The sequence below is a fragment of the Callithrix jacchus genome, chromosome 9 (genome assembly GCF_049354715.1).
Source record: "Callithrix jacchus isolate 240 chromosome 9, calJac240_pri, whole genome shotgun sequence".
Lineage (NCBI taxonomy): Eukaryota > Metazoa > Chordata > Mammalia > Primates > Cebidae > Callithrix > Callithrix jacchus.
In genome coordinates this window covers 106,330,718-106,350,230 of record NC_133510.1, presented here as the reverse complement: position 1 = coordinate 106,350,230, position 19,513 = coordinate 106,330,718, and the positions used below count along the sequence as shown (strand labels likewise).

The following is a 19,513-nucleotide window of genomic DNA, read 5'->3' as shown; positions in this document are numbered from 1 at the left end:
GATTACATTGATTTGAACTGAACCCTCTTCCTGTATCACAGTAGCTGCTCATGATCTGGGGCTTGTTGGAGATCAGATTATCTTCTTAGCATTACATGTTAGCTAAGAGTAGGCTGTATGATCCTATCTAAGAAGAGGGCATGCCTGCTGATATCTGGCTTTCATGGCCTTTGATTTGGATTCTAGGAGACTTGTGCTCATGAATTGATGATTCCAAAAACCTGAATTTTTCTGATATGAGGATTACTTCATTAAGAACAAATATTTCTTCAGTCAGTTAAAGGAGGATTTGGTTAGGTAGTACTTTAGAAATAGATCTGATTTGAGGTCAATTTAAGTTCCATTTCTATGTAGAAATAAGACGTTATTCTAAATAGCTCTTGGCCATAGGGTAGAATAGCAAAGTTATCTTTTAAAAATTTCTTTGTGAACAAGATTGAATTAGACAGAATTAAAGAGTTAATGGATGTTCTTTTCTAGAATTTTTCAGTGTCAACTACCTTTGTGAAATCTGGTTTCTGTTACTTAAATATCATGTTAATAATGCCAATCATTCAGTTATTCATTCATCTAAACATTGAATCCTCCATATATTCACCTATTTATCCATTGATTCATCATCTTTCTATCCACTCACTCATCAGTCCAACCACTTCTTATCTTATCCATTTCTGCATCCATCCATTTATCTATCTGGCATATCTTGTGTAAGCATCTACCAGGTTTAAGGCTTTTCTGTTACTGAGATGATTAAAAAATAATTAAGATAGTTTCTCTTCTCAAAGTGCTTAAAGGTTAATAGCAGTCTCTTAGGTTATTAAGATTGGGACCTGGAAGCAGATAGGAGAGAAGAGAGTGGAAGGCAAAAGGCAAAATATGGATGCCGCCATACACATTGGAAAGTATAAGGTGCAAAGGGAACACTGAGGTGTGTGAAAAGGTGTGTGGAAGGGAACATGGAAGCTAAGACTGGAGAGGTGTTTGGATCAAAGAGCTGAAGCTCTTAAATGCTAAATGGAGGAGTATGAAGAACCTCTAGTGATTTCTGAGCTGGGAAAATAACATGAAGTTTAACTATTCTTAGGAAGATCCATCCAGATCATTTTAGGTGATGAACTGGATGAGGGCAATATGAGAGAAGAGAGAGAAAGACTGGTTAGTGCTACAAGCTAATTAGGTTTACCCTTTAAATCACTTACATAATACAGACCTTGCCATAGTTAATTGGGGGGAATTTTCCCATTAAAATTACTCAGGTGTTATTCATATATCAGGGATAGAAGAGGGAAGTTATGCCTGTTACTATTTTTAGTTTATGTTCAATATTGACAATCTCCTAAATATTGAAGAGAGTAATTTATATATTCAAACAAACTCTTCCTGGACTGATACATTCAAATAGCTTTTATTACAGTGACATAGGGAAAGTATGAAGCAAAGACACAATTATCAAAGTCCACATTTGGAAATAGGGGAAGGATAGGCCCTTTCTCTTAATAAAATAACATGAATTCATTCTCCTTGCACATATTAGTTGTAATATCTTTTGTGCAACTAGTGTAAAAAGAAACATTTAATTCAGTTGCAAAACTTACTTTGAAGCATAGTATTCAGGGTATAGAAGACTAAAACAGAGGTGAAGAGCTCTGTGTCAATTCTCAAGGTCATTTATTAAAAAAAAGATAAAATCAGAATTATGTAAAGCATGGAACAGGAAATCCTTTTAACAGAAAAGACAGAATGTTTGTAAAATTGTGACAGCAGAGTGAAAATATCTATCTTTGTATTCCTGGAAGCAAATTCTTTTTTTAAACTGTCTACATATAGTAGTAAATGCAGCGTGTATGTGAATAAACACACTACTTTTTGGGCATGGTCTCGGCTGGGATGCTTTAATGCTTTCTTCAGTCTCAAGAAGATGTCTTATTCCCATGAATTTATAATTCCTGCATTGCCTTGTTGAAAATAAGCCATCTGTGCATGCCTGTAATCCCAGCTACTCAGGAAGCTGAGGCAGGAGAATTGCCTGTACCCAGGAGGCAGAGGTTGCGGTGAGCCGAGATCACGCCATTGCACTTCAGCCTGGGTAACAAGAGTGAAACTCTGTCTCAAAAAAATAAAAAAATAAAATAAATAAGCCATCTGAACCTCTCTGCAGAGTTACTCTCTGGCCATCCGTGGATTTCCAAGTTCTTAGGAAAATGTATATATTTGTCCAATATGTTGAGCTCTGCCCAGTGCGGTGGGGTACCCACTTCTCCCCATCCCTTATAATGCACTAAACCCTTTGGTTCATCGAATGTTCTCTCCGATTTTACAAGCTTCACCAGCTTTCCAAATCCACTGAAAAACTGGGAATCACAACTCTTTTTTTAACCTACATTGTTTTTCTTACCAACTTTTGTATTATGTATGAAAATGTGCATACCCCTGCAGAATAACATAAATTTTGATTATAATGAAAACAAGCAATAAAATGACACCTAGCACACAGACACATGTGTTACAGAAATTACACATGTATACACACTCAATTGCAAAAAGGCCAATAAGAAAAGACAGCACTAAACAAAGACAATGGTGCCTCAGTAATCAACTGCTAAATCATGTAGACCCATCTGCAAAGAATGAGGAAACCTACAGAAAAAGGCAGAAGAGTTTTCTCTTCTTGGAAACAGAAGGGAAAAAAAAAAGAATAAAATTTGGCACTTTATCAGCATGGCAGCTGTGCCTGTCTCCACAAGAAAACACCATCAAGCAATTTGTGAATTCATGTTAAATAATTGCTTTTCGTGTAAGGTGACTATTGTGTTCTGTCTCTAATTATGAATATCTTACGGTCTGATTTTTGGCACATTTACTCCTGTTCAAAACCAAATTAAACTCTGAAAGCATATGTTACTGTAAAGCATGAGTCACAGGCGGTCATGATATTTTGCAGAACATTATTCAGCAGCTATCTTAAAAATCAAAAGGACTTGCTATTGATTTCTGTTTTCATTGCACTGTGATCTGAGAGTGTTCTTCACATAATTTCGATTTTTAAAAATTAATTGAGACTTACTTTATAACTGAGCATCTGGCTGACTCTTAGAATATGTTCTGTATGCAGATGAGAAGAATATATGTTCTGTGGTGGTTGAGTAGTGTGTTCTATAGATGTCTATTAGGTCCCATAGACTTGGTCAAGTGTTGAGTTTTAAGTCCAGAGTTTCTTTGTTAGTTTTCCACCTTGATGATCTGTCTAATCTGTCAGTGGGGTGTTGAAGTCTCCTAGTAGTAGTGTGTGTTTGTCTAAATCATTTCATAGGCCAAGAAGAACTTGTTTAATGAATCTGGGTGTACCACTGTTGGGTTTGTGTATAGTTAAGATATTTAAGGCTTCTTTTTGGATGGTACCTTTTATCATTATGTAATGCCTTTTATTTTCCTTCTTAATTCTCTTTGTTTTTTTAAGATAGAGTCTCACTCTCTTGCCCATGCTGGAGTGCAGTAGTGTGATCTTGGCTCACCACAACATCTGCCTCCCAAGTTCAAGCGATTCTCCTGCCTCACCCTCTGAAGTAGCTGGGATTACAGGCACGTGCCACTATGCCCAACTAATTTTTGTATTTTTAGTAGAGACAGAGTTTCACCATGTTGACTAGGATGGTCTCGAACTCCTAACCTCATGATCCGCCCACATTGGCCTCCCAAAGTGCAGGGATTACAGGCGCGAGCTACTGTGCCTGGACTTATCCTTTTTTATTTTTATGGTTTAAAGTATGTTTTTTTTTCCTGATATAAGAATAGCATTTGCTACTCTTTTGTTTCTGTTTTCTGTTTTCATGGTAGATCTTTCTCCATCCTTCTACTTTGAGCCCATGGGTGTTGTTACATGTAAGATGGGTCTCTTGAAGACAACAGATGGCTGAATCTTATCTTTTTATCCAGACTGCTATTCTGTATCTTTTAAGGCAAAGATATCCCTCTCACCACTCTTATTCAACATCATCCTAGAAGTCCTAGCCAGAGCAATCAAACAAGAGAAAGAAATAAAAGGCATCCAACAAGGAAAAGAAGAAGTTAAACTATCTCTCTTTACTTGCAATATGACTCTGTGTCTAGAGCGACTCTGCTAAAAAGGCTCCTAGATTTGATAAACAACTTTAGTAAAGTTTCAGGATGTAAAGTTAATGTACAAAAATCAATAGTATTTTATACACCAGCAACTTTCAGGATGAGATTGAAATCAAGAACATAATCCCACTTATAATAGCCACAAAGAAAATAAAATATACCTAGGAATACAGCTAACCAAGGTACTGAAAGATCTTTACAAGAACTATAAAACATTGCTGAAAAACATTAGACACAACACAAATAAATGAAAAATATTCCATGCTCATAGATTGGAAGAATCAATATCATAAACATGGCCACACTGCCCAAAGAAGTGTACAGATTCAATGCTATTCCTATCAAACTACCAATGTTATTCTTTGCAGAATTGGAAAAATGATTCTATTCATCTGGGAAAGGACTGCTATCCAGAATCTGCAAGGAACTCAAATAAATCATCAAGAAAAAAACCAAACAGTCTCAGAAAAATGTGGGCTAAGGACATGAATAGACAATTCTCAAAAGAAGATATACGAATGGCCACAAACATATGAAAAAATGCTCATCATCACAGATTATCAGGGAAATGCAAATAGAAACCACAATGTGATGCCTTACTCCTGCAAGAATGGCCATAATTAAAAAATAAAACAATAATAGATATTGGCATAGATGTAGTAAAAGGGAACACTTCTACACCACTGGTGGGAATGTAAACTAGTACAGCCACTATGGAAAACAATATGGAGATTCCTTAAAGGACTAAAAGTAGAACTACCATTTGATCCAGCAATCTCACTACTGTCTACCCAGAAGAAAAGAAGATATTTGCACACACGTTTATTGCAGCATAATTCACAATTGTGAAGATATGGAACCAGACTAAATGAAATGTCCATCAAACAATGAGTGGATAAAGAAAATTACACACACACACACACACACACACCCATACACCCATGGAATACTACTCAGCCATAAAAAAACAAAATAATGGCATTTGCAGTAACCTGGATGGAGTTGGAGACCATTATTCTAAGTGAAGTAGCAGCTTTGGAATGGAAAACCAAACATCACATGTTCTCACTTATGAGTGGGAGCTAAGCTTGAGGACACAAAGGCATAAAAATGATACAGTGGACTTTGGGAAGTTTGAGTGAAGTGTGGGAGATGGGTGAGGATTAAAAGACTACACATTGGGTACAGTGTGCACTGCTCAGGTGATGGATTCACCAAAATCTCAGAAATCACCACTAAAGGACTTATTCATATAACCAAACACCACCTATTCCCCCAAAACTATTGAAATAATAATAATAAGAGTCAAAACCATAATTAAATTCATATGGAATGAAAAAAGAGGTTGTACAGTCAAAGTAATCCTAAGCAAAAAGAAAAAAGCTAGCGGCATCACACTGCCTGACTTCAAATTATACTGTAAAGCTACAGTAGCCAAAACAGTGTAGTACTGGTTCAAAAATGGACACATAGGTCAATAGAACAAAATAGAAAACTCAGAAATGAAGCCACACACCTACAGCCATCTGACCTTTAATAAGACTGACAAAAACAAGAAATAGGGCAAGGACTCTTCATTCCATAAATGGTGCTTGGATAACTGGCTAGATATATGCTGAAGATACTTTCACCATGTACAAAAATTAACTCAAAATGGATTAAAGATTTAAATGTGAGAGCTCAAACCATAAAAATCCAGAAGACAACCTAGGAAATACTCTTCTTGACATTGGCCTTGGCAAATAATTTTTGACTAAGTTTTCAAAAGCAATAACAAGAAAACAAAAAATAGACAAGTGGGACCTAATTAAAGAGCTTATGCACAGCAAAAGAAGCTATCCACAGAGTAAGCAGACAACCTACAAAATGGGAGAAGGTATTTGCAAACTATGCATCCCACAAAGGCTAAGTATCCAGAATCTATAGGGAACTTAAATTAACAAGCAAGAAACAAATAACCCGATTAAAAATGGGCACAGCACATGAACAAATACTTCTTTTTTTATTATTATGCTTTAAGTTCTGGGGTACATGTGCAGAACATGCAGGTTTGTTACATAGGTATACACATGCCATGGGAGAACATGTGGTATTTGGTTTTCTGTTCTTGTGTCTGTTTGCTGAGAATGATGGTTTCCAGCTTTATCCATGTCCCTGCAAAGGACATGAACTCATCCTTTGTTATGGCTGCATAGTATTCCATGGTGTATATGTGCCACATTTTCTTTATCTAGTCTATCCTCAGTGGGCATTTTGGTTGGTTCCAAGTCTTTGCTATTGTGAACAGTGCCACAATAAACATACATGTGCATGTGTCTTTATAATATAATTATTTATAATCCTTTGGGTATATACCCAGTAATGGGTTTACTGGGTCAAATCTATTTCTTGATCCTTGAGGAATTGCCACACTGTCTTCCATGATAGTTGAACTAATTATACTCCCACCAACAGTGTAAAAGTATTCCTATTTCTCTACATCCTCTCCAGCATCTGTTGTCTTCTGATTTTTTAATGATCGCCATTCTAATTGGCGTGAGATGGTATCTCAATGTGGTTTTGATTTGCATTTCTCTAATGACCAGTGATAATGAGCTTTTTTTCATATGTTTGTTGGCTACATAAATGTCTTCTTTTGGAAGTGTCTGTTCATATTCTTTGCCTAATTTTTGATGTGGTTATTTGTTTTTTTCTCGTAATTTTGTTTAAATTCTTTGTAGATTCTTGTTTTTAGCCCTTTGTCAGATGGGTAGATTGCAAAGAAGTTTTCCCTTTCTGTTGGTTGCTGGTTCACTCTAATGATAGTTTCTTTTGTTGTGCAGAAGCTCTTTAGTTTAATTAGATCCCATTTGTCTATTTTGGCTTTGGTTGCCAATGCTTTTGATATTTTAGTTATGAAGTCCTTGCCCATGCCTATGTCCTGAATGGTATTGCCTAGATTTTCTTTTAGGGTTTTTGGCATTTTAGTCATGAAGTACTTGCCCATGACTATGTCCTGAATGGTATTGCCTAGATTTTCTTTTTGGGTTTTAATGGTGTTAGGTCTTATGTTTAAATCTGTAGTCCATCTGCAGTTAATTTTTGTATAAGGTGTAAGGAAGTGATCCAGTTTCAATTTTCTGCATATGGCTAGCCAGTTTTCCCAACACCATTTATTAGATAGGGAATCCTTTCCCCATTGTTTGTTTTTGTCAGGTTTGTCAAAGATCAGATTGTTGTAGATGTGTGGTGTTATCTCTGAGGCCTCTGTTCTGTTTCATTGGTTTATATCTCTGTTTTGATACTGGTACCATGCTGTTTTGGTTAATGTAGCCTTGTAGTATAGTTTGAAGTCAGGTAGCATGATGCCTCCAGCGTTTTTTTTAATTTTGGCTTAGGATTATCTTGTCTATGTGGACTCTTTTTTGGTTCCATATGAAGTTTAAGGCAGTTTTTATAGATTCAGTGCTATCCCCATCAAGCTACCATTGACTTTTTTCACAAACACTTCTTAAAAGAAGACATATAAGCAGCCAATAAATGTATGAAAAAGCACCCAACATCACTAATCATCAGAGAAATGCAGATCAAAACCATAGTGAGATACCATTTCACACCAGTCAGAATGGCCATTATTAAAAAGTCAAAAAACAACAGGTGTTGGTGAGACTGTGGAGAAAAAGGAAATGTTTATACATTGTTGGTGGGGAGGTAAATTAGTTCAGCCACTGTGGAAAGCAGTCCGGAGATTTCTCAAAGGACTTAGCTACCATTCCACCCAGAAATCCCATTATTGGGTATATCTTAAAAGAAAATAAATCAGTTTACCAAAAAGTCAGGTGTACTTTTATGTTCATCACTGCACTATTCACAATAGCAAAGACATGGAATCAATCCGGGTACCCATCAGTGGCAGATTAGATTTTTAAAATGTGGCACATATATACCATGGAAAACTATGCAGCCATAAAAACAATGAAATTATGTCCTTTGCAGCAACATGGATGCAGTTGGAGGCCATAATCCTAAGTGAATTAATGTAGGAGCAGAAATCCAAATTCTGCATATTCTCACAAGTGGGAAGTAAATATTGAACACACATAGGCATAAATATGGGAACAATAGATACTGTGAACTCTTAGAGGGGAGAGGAGGGTGGGGAATGTGGGTTGAAAAACTACTGATCAGGTACTGTGCTCACTACCTGGGTGGTAGGATCTGTATCCTAAACCTTAGCATCATGCAGTATACCCATGTGACAAACCTGCAAATGTACCCCTTGTATCTAAAATAAAAGTTGGAAAAACAAATCAATGAGCTATATCTGATATATACTTATGATGTGCTGGAGGAAATACTAACTGATGTGGTCTTGCTTTGGGGAGTGAAGTGGGAGAGGCGTGAGCTTTGCATTCAGGGGTTCGGACATGAGACCCCACTTTATCACCTCTTAGCAGGTGTAATGTCTGACTCATGGTAGGGCTTGTTTTTTTGCCCAGAAAACTTAAGCCGTAACCTCTTTGGCTGTTCCTTCTCTGGGCAGGTCCTACATTCCCAGAAGTGGAAACCATCAAGGAACATGCTGCCTAATGGCTTTGGTATCTCAGTCCCATGTTTTCATCTAGTGGCAGGATTGACAGGTGAGACAGTGTGAATGTGTAGTTATGTAACACATTAATTTCATTGCCCTGACGAGAATCTGCAAGAAAAGAAAGGAGTTGTAATATTCGGAAGTTTTCAAACATGTAGGCTTGAATTTAAAATTTAAACAAATTATTCCCCCTTAAATATTAGTATTTTTATTTATCTCCTCTTTTTACTATTTTCAGGAGGTCTGGACCATGAGTATGGCAGTCTTGCAGGGCTGCCCTTTTTGATCAAAGTAGGCATATTTATCACCACCTTTCTAACTGTATCATCACACTTTCCTTTGCCATATTCATGGTTAGCCATGCTGTCCCCTTTTTGAAGAAACGAAGTGCACAGAACTCTTATTATGCTTCTGTGGTCAGAATCATGCAAGAATTACTTGCTTACTTTCATACATTTCATAGACACAATTTGATGTTAAACTGACCTTCTTTTTTTCCCCACTGTTCTTGTATATTTGGTTCTCATGTTTGGGGATGGCTACCTTTTCCATTGTTAAGATGGCTTATTTCTAAAAAACAACTTTAACTTAATCGTATTTGTTTATGTTACTGTTCCACTCAACATTTTCTCTTATACCTACTTCATCAGACTGTGATTAAAAGAGATAACACATGCAAAATGTCTGGAACAGACATTTTTGATAAATGTGTTTGATAAATGGTGTTTGATAAATGGTTGCTTTTGTTAATATTTACTGAAGGTCACAGAGCTAGCAAAAGGAGGAAGACATGAATAAAGTGTGTCAGACTCCAGGGCCCATTCTTTACCCATCTTGAACAGGATACATTCTCCCACAGGAAAAGGAAAGCCACATTTGCTCCTTGATACGGAATATTAATCTCTTTCAATTTTTTTTTTTTTTTTTGAGATGGCGTCTCGCTTGGTCACCCAGGTCGGAGTGCAGTCTTGGCTCACTGCAACCTCCACCTCCCAGGTTCAAGAATTCTCCTGCCTCAGCTTCCTGAATAGATGGGATGACAGACACCTACCACCATACCCAGTTAATTCTTGTATTTTTAGTAGAGACAGGGTTTTGCCATGTTGGCCAGGCTGTTCTTGAACTCCTGACCTTAGGTGACCTGCTCGGCTAGGTCTCCCAAAGTACTGGGATTATAGGCGTGAGCCACTGTGCCTGGCCGTCTCTTTCAAATTTTATTCCAGTTTACCTGATAAACAGCATCTCATGTGTGTATATCACAATACTATTTGTTTATTACTGTTTACTGTAGTTAAAACAATATTAATGTTTAGCTGAAATAAAAATGGGCTTGGTGTTCAATATAGTTCTCATTTCAATTCTGAACTATGACGTTTTACTTGTGCTGATTCCAAGGTTAAAAATTTAAACTCAGTTTAAATGTGAGTCTTCAGAAAGAGTTTCAGAAAATGTGCTTTATCCTGGGTTATCAGATGGTGTTTTGCCACCTTGGTTGCAAGTCCAGATGTGGCACCTTTGTTGAATGTAGTCTACGTTATGCTGTACAAACTCTGATCACTATAGTTAGTTGCCAGTGATCATTGCATTGATAACCATCTTGGGCTCCTCTGTAACTTGTATTTAGAGTAGAAGTATGGTATAGCCTTAAAATAAACTTAAAAAAATTTTTTTTTAATTTTAAATTTTAATTTTTTTACTTTAGGTACATGCTATAAGTCAATCTCTTTCTCTCTGCATGTCTTCCTCTCTCTCTCCTCTCTCTCTCTCTCTTTCTGTGTGCATGTGCATGTACACATATGTATACATAATTGTCTTAGTCCATTCAAGATGCTGTAACAAAATACTGTAGACAGGGTAATTTAGAAACAACAGACATTTATTGCTTATAGTCCTGGAGGCTGGGAAGTCTAATATCAAGGCACATAGATTCAGTGTCTGGTGAGGGCTTGCTTTCTGCCTCAGAGATGCCTTCCTTCTGTGTTCCTCCCATGGCAGAAGGAGATAACAAGCTCCCCTGGGCTTCTTTTTCATAAGGGCACTAATCCTATTCATGAGGGCTACACCCTGATGACCTAGTTACTTCCCAAAGACCCCACTTCTTAATACCAACACATGGTATTAAAGTGTTTGGGGATTAGATTTCAACCCATGAATTTTGGAGGGATACAAACATTCAGATTATAGCAATAATTGTTTGTATCACAAATTCACTTTCTGTGCTTTTACTTCTGGATACTAACTATATTTTATTGTACCTGGTGACATTATATCAAATGAAAAAAAAAAGTAGAGGGTCATGGTAAGAATACATTGCTACAGTTTTGCATAATAAAATTGATAGTAAGTTCTCTTTTGATTAGGATTTCTTTTAAAGTTTTTGCATATTAAAAATATTAATATGATTAGCTGTATAGTTCTAAATAACATTACTAAAACAGATTGATGGTTTGTTTATATATATATATATATATATATATATATATATGGCAAATTAGCTAGCTCCACATTAGCTTGATATAATGATAAAGCTGGCAAATGAATCTGCGGGTGTGCAACACACTACAGAATGGACAAGGAGGATGGAAACAACTGCTGTCTAGTATTTTTCTGTACACATGTCTCGCAGGAAATTAGGAATAATAGTAAAAGGTATTGAGGTGTATTTGGAGGCACTTTGGGCACACATCTGGGTTCAAATCATTCTTGCTAGGTAACCAAATATCCTTGGACCTATCATCTAATCTTTCAGTCAGCCGTTTTATCAGAATAGATACAATAGTACCTACTCTATATAGTTGCTGAGATGTGCTCAGTGACCATTGATTTTTCTTCCTGTTTTCCTTGTGGTTGGCTTTCAAGAGTGTGAATAGACATGAACATACAGCATCTTCTACTTTTAATCTGATTTGCTTATCTGAAAGGACAAAGGCGAGACTGTTCTGATCACCAAGACTAGAATCATCCTAGGAATAACTCTTCTGCTGTCACCTGCCCTGCTTTCCATGCTGTTCTTGCTGGAATAAAGTTACAGTTGCAAATGGTCTTCTTCCAGCTGTTTCCAAGGCATTACCTCGGGCAAAGATGGTTGAAGTGTGGGTATATATTCCCTATCCATCCTGGGGCTTGCTTGTGGCCAAGACAGTCATGCCAGCCAGTCAGGGACTCTTTCCTATGAAAGTTGGAAGGGTCTCCAGGGAGCCACTCCCTACTTAGCCTGAGTTGGCATTTAAGTTGTCCTGACTTTAAAATTCTATAGGAAAAAGCACACAAATTGGAACCCAAGGATCTTGACTCACAGATGATAACACAGATGTGTTTGCTTCTTTTTCAGACAAATATAGAGAAGATTAAATGTATTACTCGAGATCCTAAATTAATTGGAGAAACAGGATTAACATTTGGGGTTCTTGACTTCAAAATTAAGGCTCCTTTTAGTTTAGGCTTTGCTTCTGAAAATATTGTCTCCCTGGAAGTGGGTGGCTGCAAGAAACAGTGAGTTTGAAGTCTTTGCAGAATTATCCAACTACTGATTGGGTGACAACGGGGTGGGAGAGTTATGGGGGAATTCAAACATCAGCTGGCATGTTGAATTAAATGATCTTTAAGATGTCTTCTGGGCTCAGATTCTGAGATTCTCCTTACAGTGTCACTTAGGAATGTAATTTCCTAAACATGAAATGTCTCAGGAAGTAAGTTCCACGTCTGGGACTCATTTGCAATTAGACATTCAAGACTCTAAATAACATTTGGGTTAATTAACTTTTGCCTGGTTTCATGAAACATATTTAGTAGTTCTGACCATCTTAGTATATTGTGCTCCATATAAGATTGTTAGTAGATTTGTGAAAATTATAAAATTTGGAAAATAAGAATCACTATGAAAATGCTTAATATATTATTTTAAAGTAAAGGAACTGCTAGATGCATGACACGCTATCATAATTATGTTTTGGTAGGGAAGAAATCTGATTTATCTGCATGCCCCTCTTAAACAAGATCTATAAAAAAGTTGACAATTTAAAATAATTCTAGAATACAAGATTTGAGAAGTGCACATCTGTCCATTTTTGACCACAATGGGTGTTAAATAGATTTTCAAGTTTTTTTTATGGGTATCAAAGTGATGTTCTTATTGAAACTTAAAAGCCATAGTGTGCCTCCCTTGTCTCCTATCCTCCCCCTTGCAGCGTTGTAAATCTAACTTCTGCCTGTCCTATTGTTCAGAAAAAAGCAGCCATATTGTGCTGATTGCTATTAAATTAAAGCAGAAAGGGAGAGACACAAATGTGGAAGCCCATCTTACCAGCAGGGATACCACTATCTTTTATTTTGCATTTTGGGAGGGTCAGAAAGTCATGACAGGCATCTGACCTCTGATAACCTCTTTGATGCTTCTGTGTGCAGTTTTTGGGGGAAGAACTTAATTAAATACAATTGAATTTCCCTGCTAACATTACCACTGAAAGGACTCCTTTTAGATGGCTCAGTGTTTGCTGGTGAGGAACAAACAAAGATGCTTCTTTTGTTCCTCAAAGAAAAGTTAGCATATGTTAGTTAAGGATTTGTGATTTCTTTTGACTGGACTGGCAGGTTCCTAAAAATTCAATGAGTCTTCTGAAATAGTAACCATGATAAAACATGAAATATGTGATTAACTAAAGTCTGAACTCTCTTTATTCATGGTAGTTATTACTAAGGTTAATTTTTTAAAGAGTTTACTATGTTAATCTATACTTAAAAATTATGATCATTGATTTGTAATGAAATTGTTGATGTTTGGATACATCAAATATAACTTTTTCATCTCCTGATTTTTTAGCTACCAGAGGACAGGAAGAGTTACCAGCAGATGTGCTTTTGTGCTTTTAGCTAGGAGACAGTTAAAACAGGAGTTGACAAACAAATATACAGTTTTTGGTTTTCATCAATTTGTTGAAACTTTAAGAAGCTTGTCTATAAGCTATACGTCAATAAAATGCAGTAATCTATATAGTCAATAGGTTAAAAAAATTCATTTTCCCATTGTTACTCTTGGGCTTCTGAAATCAGTGGCTGACAATGACAAATTGAGGTATCAGTTTTATAATCATACACAAATAATAAGTTATTTTATTCAAATTTGAGACTTGGCATTTTTGAGAGATGAGTCAGGTTTATGTCTTCTTAGATTCAAAGAAACTTTTCTTCCTAGATGATTTTGTTTTCCTTGAAGAGAATATTAGAATTAGGAGCAGAACTGAAGGAGATAGAGACACGAAAAACCCTTCAAAAAATCAATAAATCCAAGAGCTGGTTTTTTGAAAAGATCAACAAAATAGACAGACCACTAGCCAGATTAATAAAAAAGAAAAGAGAGAATAACCAAATAGATGCAATAAAAAACGATGAAGGGGAAATCACCACAGAGTCCACAGAAATTCAAACCATCATCAGAGAATATTACAAACAACTCTATGCACATAAACTAGTAAACCTGGAAGTAATGGATAAATTCCTGGACACTTATGTCCTCCCAAGCCTAAACCAGGAAGAAGTCAAAACTATGAATAGACCAATAACAAGATCTGAAGTTGAGGCAGCAATTAAGAGCCTACCACACAAAAAAAGCCCGGGTCCAGGTGGGTTCACAGCAGAATTCTACCAGACACACAAAGAGGAACTGTTACCATTCCTCCTGAAACTATTCCAAATAATCCAAAAAGAGGGAATCCTTCCCAAATCATTTTACGAGACCAACATCATCCTGATACCAAAACCCAGCAGAGAATTAACAAGAAAAGAAAACTTCAGGCCAATATCCATGATGAACATAGATGCAAAAATCTTCAATAAAATACTGGCAAGCTGATTGCAACAGCACATCAAAAAGCTTATCCACCATGATCAAGTAGGATTCATCCCGGGGATGCAAGGCTGGTTCAACATACACAAGTCTATAAACGTAATTCACCAGATAAACAGAACCAAAAACAAAAACCACATGATTATCTCAATTGACGCAGAGAAGGCCTTTGACAAAATTCAACAGCCCTTTATGCTAAAAACCCTCAATAAACTCGGTATTGATGGAACATATCTCAAAATAAAAGCTATTTATGACAAACCAACAGCCAATATCATACTGAATGGGCAAAAACTGGAAGCATTCCCTTTGAAATCTGGCACTAGACAAGGATGCCCTCTCTCACCACTCCTATTCAATATAGCACTGGAAGTTCTAGCCACAGCAATCAGGCAAAAACAAAGAAATAAAGCGTATTCAAATAGTAAAGGAGGAAGCCAAATTTTCTCTATTTGCAGATGACATGATAGTATATCTAGAAGACCCCATCGTCTCAGCCCAAAAACTCCTGAAACTGATAAGCAACTTCAGCAAAGTCTCAGGATAGAAAATCAATGTGCAAAAATCACAAGCATTCCTATACACCAATAGCAGACTTAAAGAGAGCCAAATCAAGAACAAACTGCCATTCACAATTGCTACAAAGAGAATGAAATACCTAGGAATATAACTAACAAGGAATGTAAAGGACCTCTTCAAGGAGAACTACAAACCACTGCTCAACGAAAAAAGAGAAGACACAAACAGATGGAGAAACATTCCATGTTCATGGTTAGGAAGAATCAATATCTTGAAAATGGCCCTACTGCCCAAAGTAATTTACAGATTCAATGCTATCCCCATCAAGCTACCAATGACCTTCTTCACAGAACTGGAAAAAACCACCTTAAACTTCATATGGAACCAAAAGAAAGCCCACATAGCCAAGTCAATTCTAAGCAAAAAGAACACAGCAGGAGGCATCACACTACTGGACTTCAAACTATACTACAAGGCTACAGTAATCAAAACAGCATGGTACTGGTACCAAAACAGAGATATAGACCAATGGAACAGAACAGAGGCAATGGAGGCAACACAACTTATCTACAACCATACAATCTTGGATAAACCTGACAAAACAAGCAATGGGGAAAGGATTCCCTGTTTAATAACAATATACAGTTTAAAAACAAATATACAGTTTTTGGTTTTCATCAGTTTGTTGAAACTTTAAGAAGCTTGTCTACAAGCTATACCTCAATAAAATGCAATAATCTATTTAGTCAATAGGTTGAAAAATCCATTTTCCCATTGTTACTCTTGGGTGTTGGGAAATAAATGGTGTTGGGAAAACTGGCTAGCCATGTGCAGAAAGCAGAAACTGGACCCCTTTCTGACACCTTACACTAAAATTAACTCCAGATGCATTAAAGACTTAAGCATAAGACCTGGCACCATAAAAACCCTAGAAGAAAATCTAGGCAAAACCATTCAGGACATAGGAGTAGGCAAGGACTTCATGACCAAAACACCAACAGCATTGGCAACAAACGTCAAAATAGTCAAATGGGACCTTATCAAACCCCACAGCCTCTGCACGGCAAAAGAAACAGCCACTAGAGTGAATCGGCAACCAACAGAATGGGAAAAAATTTTTGCAGTTTACCCATCCGACAAAGGGCTGATATCCAGAATTTACAAAGAACTAAAACAGATTTACAAGAAAAAAACAAACAAGCCCATTCAAAAATGGGCAAAGGATATGAACAAACACTTTACAAGAGAAGACATACATGAGGCCAACAAACATATGAAAAAATGCTCATCATCACTGGTGATTAGAGAAATGCAAATCAAAACTACATTGAGATACCATCTCATGCTGGTTAGAATGGCGATCATTAAAAAATCTGGAGACAGCAGATGCTGGAGAGGATGTGGAGAAATAGAAACAATTTTACACTGCTGGTGGGAGTGTAAATTAGTTCCACCATTGTGGAAGACAGTGTGGCGATTGCTCAAGGACCTAGAAATAGAAATTCCATTTGACCCAGCAATCCCATTACTGGGTATATATCCAAAGGATTAGGAATCATTCTACTATAAGGACACATGAACACGAATGTTCATTGCAGCACTGTTGACAATAGCAAAGACCTGGAATCAACCCAAATGCCCATCAATGATAGACTGGACTGGGAAAATGTGGCACATATACACCATGGAATATTATGCAGCCATCAAAAACAATGAGTTCGTGTCTTTGTAGGGACATGGATGAATCTGGAGAACATCATTCTCAGCAAACTGACACAAGAACAGAAAATGAAATACTGCATGTTCTCACTCATAGGCGGGTGATGAACAATGAGAACATATGGACACAGGGAGGGGAACACTGCACACTGGGGTCTGTTGGGGGGAATATGGGAGGGACAGCTGCGGGGGGGAGTTGGGGAGGGATAGCATGGGGAGAAATGCCAGATGTGGGTGAAGGGGAGGAAGGCAGCAAATCACACTGCCACATGCATACCTATGCAACTATCTTGCATGTTCTTCACATGTACCCCAAAACCTAAAATGCTATAAAAAATAATAAAAAATAAAAATAAAATTAAAAAAAAGAATTAGAAGCTGATGATTTTGAATTTAAAGTTGACTATCGTGTATGTTAAGCCTACTTCCTCACCTCCACACCCCCTTTCTCTATTTCTAAGCTTTCCCAGCTCTCTAATTATTTAGGGGGAGAAAAAGCCAACACTTGACCCTGCTGTCATGTCTGGCTGCTGTCCCGTCTCTTGTTTCTCATTCATGGTTAAATTCCTAAAAATGGTGTGTACTATACCCACAGCCTGTATTTCCACATCACTCTCCAGAATCTGGTTTCTATGTTCACTATATACTATGTACTCCAGGGGAAAGTGCCCACAATCAGGGCCACCATGTTAAGTTAGGATGTTATGCCTTACACAAGACTCTAAGCCAAGGGGATGGGAAGAGGCTAAAATTTTGGTGCATTTAATGGCCAAACTAAGTCCCGCCATGTGGTTTTATCTGCCAAGAGGGGACTGCCATTGTTACTATGATGATGATGATGTTGATGATGATTTTGTTCTTTGCCTGAAGGTTCCATAGGGCTAGCTGTGGCTTTGTCAACAATTCCCTTAGTCCAGTCTCAGCCTTTATTGTCTGATCTTATTTTTCAAAATTGACCTTTTAAAAGCCTGTAATCAAGAATGAAACCTCAGTTGTCTAAAGGGTGCAAAATTATTTGTCGACAGGAGGTCTTCCCCAAAGCTGTTAAAATCTTAAATCACCATGGGATTGGGATAAATTAAAGTAGCTGACCTTTGAACAGCATGAGGGTTGGGGTGCAGTCACCCCGTGCAATGAGAAATCCATGCATAACATTTGACTCCCCCAAAATGTAACTATTAATAGCCTACTATTGATAGGAAGCCTTACCAATAACAGAAACAGTTAATTAACACACATATTTTTGTATGTTATACATTTTATATAGCAAGCTAGAGAAAGTAACATGTTATATGTTTTATAAAGTATGTTACATGTTTTATAAAGTAAGCTAGAGCAAAGATGTTATTAAGAAAATCGTAATGAAGAGAAAATATATTTACTATTTGTTAAGTATAGGTGAGCCATGATGAACGTCTTCATCCTCATTGTGTTTACATTGAGTAGACTCAGGAAGAAGAGGAGGGGTTCGCTTTCTGTCTCAGGGGTGGCAAAGATGGGAGAAAAATCACTGTATCAGTAGGCTCGCACAGTTCAAACCCATGTGTTGGTCAACGGTCTACTGTATTTTTCTGTGTACTTAAAATACTAGTTGAGGGAAGACAAATGAAGATTAGAATCATATGTAAAAATGCAATGTCAATCTCTTTGTCACTTTCTGCCTCATCCCCTCCCCCTCTGCAGTCATCCTGATGGGAGAGACACCTGAACACTGTAAAAAGTCTGCAGACTTTATAAATAGCAAGGCTCACCTTGGAATTGCAACTCCACCACTTACTCAGTGATGTTGCCTCAGCAGTCATTGAGTTCTCTGGGCTTCAGAGTTTTCATCTACAAAATAAGGATAAAAATTGCCTCTCAATAGTCCTTTGGTGGAGGATTAAGCGAGTTATTACAGGGCACATCTACTATTTGGCCTGGAAGCAGCTCATGGTGAAGTCAGAATGATCTCTCAGTCTACACTTTCCCCATGATGACCCTCTGTTAACATTACTTTTACTTCTTCTTTTTCAACTGGATTTTTTTTTTCTCTTTTTTTCAACATTTGGCTCAGCTGACATCTCTTCCAAGAAGTGTTTCCTGATCTTTCACATTTGTCTAAATCTTCTCCTTACGTATGGGAGAGGAGTTCCCCTGGTACCTTAGTCATCACTTTTCACAGCCTTTATCCTGCTGTGCTGTAATTGCACGAGGGGAGCATTATGGAGCTGATGCTTCGTTTACTTTTGTATCCTTGGTGCTGAACATAGTACATGGCAAACCAATAGCTATTTGATAAACTGAATTGTCTTGATCTCAACATCTAAACCAGTGGAGAGAAAAGCGTTGTCCAAGCCATGGCAGCTGGGAAACATAGATGATTAGAAGCAGTGGTGACCAGACCCTTTCCTTGTATATTTCATCTTTAATGGATATTTCTCTATTGCTTAATTTCTGATCATTACACCATCCAGGTCTCTTCTTGGAGAAGAACTGATCTATTTTCAGGGCTTCAGTTATGTCCGGTCCTGACCATATATCCTCTCAAAAGCAGCTATCTACTTTCTACTGATGTTGATCAGTAGATCAACATCACCTGGGGGCTGTTCTGGAACCAACATAATCTGGTAGCTTGTTATAAAACAAGAATCTCGGGCCCTCCTCTAGACCTCCTGAATTAGAGCTGCATTGTAACTACTCCTCAGGATGATTTTGATGTACAATAAAATGTAAGAAGCCCTGGATTAGTAGTAGGTGCCTTCAAG

General features: G+C 37.3%; 1 protein-coding gene across 11 annotated transcripts in view; it reads left to right on the top strand.

Annotated features, from left to right (window-relative positions):
* The window catches only part of C9H12orf42 (chromosome 9 C12orf42 homolog), a 228,958-nt gene that overhangs the window by 103,851 nt on the left and 105,594 nt on the right, over positions 1–19,513 (top strand). For 4 of the 11 annotated variants that reach the window (XM_078338118.1, XM_078338120.1, XM_078338119.1 and 1 more), the window contains one exon: positions 8,642–8,738. The exons of the other annotated variants lie outside the window; for them this stretch is intronic. The gene's annotated coding sequence lies outside the window, so the exon portion shown is untranslated. The remainder of the gene's footprint in view (positions 1–8,641; positions 8,739–19,513) is intronic. 11 annotated transcript variants of the gene reach the window in all.